Genomic DNA, 2,072 nt, shown 5'->3' on the forward strand with positions numbered 1-2,072 from the left:
GTGTGTGTGTGTGTGTGTGTGTGTGTGTGTGTGTGTGTGTGTGTGTGTGTAATGGTGCCCATGTGGAGGTAAAAGGACAATTTGTATGTATCTGTTCTTCCCTTTCACACTGTATGTGTTCTTGGGATTGAATCTCTAAGGTCCCCAAGCTTGGAGGCAAGCATCTTTACTTTCTGAGCCTTCTTGCTGGCCCTGGAACAAATAAACTCTATCAAGAACAGTCAGTATCCCTTCATTTACAGATGGTGAGAATTACAAAGCTTTTTGTTTGTTTGTTTGTTTGTTTGTTTTTAATGCTACAAAAAGCTGGACCAAAGTTCTCACAAAAACAGAAATATGGGAAATAATGTGCAAATGGAGTATTACAGAATTGTTTTCATTTCTTCAAAACCTGGCCTTAGGCTTAGTAATTAAAAAAAAATGTCAGAAAATAATCTCTATGTCCGATGTCCGAGTAATCTTCAACTGTCAACTTGACGCAGTCCAGAGTCACATAAGAATAGACTGTCAGTCGAGGAATTGCTTGGAGCAGATTGCTCTGTGGGCTTGTCGGTGGAATATGTTCATGACTGTTCATTGATTTACAAGAGTCCAGACCAGTGTGAATGCCATCTACCCATGGCCAGGTGGCCCTGGGCTGTGTAAGAAAGCTGGATGAGCATGACTCTGCAAGCTAGCCGGCAGAATTCCTCTTGGTTTTGCTTCAACTTCCTGCCCTGGCTTCCACTGGATGATGGACCATGAAGTGAGAGTGTAAGCCAAGTCAACAATTTTTCTCTTTTTCACCCAAGTTGCTTTTGGTTAAAGTGTTATTATTATTATTATTATTATTATTATTATTATTATTATTATTATTATTATTTTATTACAGCAGCAGAAAGGAATGCCAGCAGTTAACATACATATACAGAAGTAGAGTTTTTTAGAGGTGAATTCTAAAATAGGTGAATTTAAAACCTCAAATTTCAGGCCACCAAAGAATAACAGATATTCTTTGGCTAATTGCTAAGTAGATGATGGGATAATTATAGAAAAGTCACTTCTGTGAGAAAATAGAATGTTTTCCCTGAAGTACTTTGTGCTTTGAAGATGAACGTGATTTACCACATTTACCACATTGTGCTGAAATTCGACCCTGGTCCTGCTGTAGTCCTCAAAATAGTTTCATTATTATTTTGTCATGGGAATTAATCAAGCAAAAAAATAAACTTTTCAATATTTGTCGGCAATAAACACGAATAAAGCATTTAAATAATATGAGTCAAAGTGTGGAAGGTTGGGCCACACACAGTGCTCAATGTGGGCTGAGATAGATGATCTTCTGACTGAAATTCCTTATGTATTGAGTGCTGTGCTGTGCGGTTCCCCTCTGAACCATCATTGTGTTTGTTAACACACAATTGGTCTCATAAAATGTAGCCATCTCAAGGCATACATTTAAAATAAATTAAATTCTTGAAAATTGAGAATTGTCCCAGATTCGTGGGTGAATTTTGTGAGTACCTTAATACCAAGTGAATATTTCAAAATTTATGACATAGATGAAAATAAATGAAACAATAGATTCTGGGAATGAAATTAAATACTGAATTTATTCTCTCAATAGAAGGGAAATTTAGATATTTTGGTTAGTTTATGTTATAAATGTTTTCTATATTATTTTTAGCTTTTGATGAATAAAAATTGAAAATACTTTTGTCTGCCTGCTTGATACAGACAGGATTTCAAACGAGCTATGCAGTTGAGCAACGACCTTAAGCTCTTTTCTCACCTGTCTCCAAAATGCTGGAATTACTTGCAGATATGCAATATCATTTCTGGGTTTTAAAAGTGGACTTAAGGACAGTTATTTATGAGCACTTTGCCTTCATATCTGTCTGTTCAACACATGATGTGCAGAGTGCATGCAAAAGCCCGAGGAGGATGCCAGAGCCCTTCAAACTAAGTTACAGATTGCTGTGAGCTACCTTGTGGGTGCTAAGAATTGAACCTGGAAAAGCAGTCAATGATATTAACTACTAATCCATCTATCTATCTATCTATCTATCTATCTATCTATCTATCTATCTATC

General features: G+C 36.4%; 1 protein-coding gene across 1 annotated transcript in view; it reads left to right on the top strand.

Annotated features, from left to right (window-relative positions):
• Positions 1–2,072, top strand: part of Dpyd (dihydropyrimidine dehydrogenase) — an 844,213-nt gene that overhangs the window by 55,148 nt on the left and 786,993 nt on the right.

Source organism: Psammomys obesus, unplaced genomic scaffold, assembly GCF_907164565.1.
Source record: "Psammomys obesus unplaced genomic scaffold, mPsaObe1.curated_primary_1811, whole genome shotgun sequence".
NCBI classification, from domain to species: domain Eukaryota; kingdom Metazoa; phylum Chordata; class Mammalia; order Rodentia; family Muridae; genus Psammomys; species Psammomys obesus.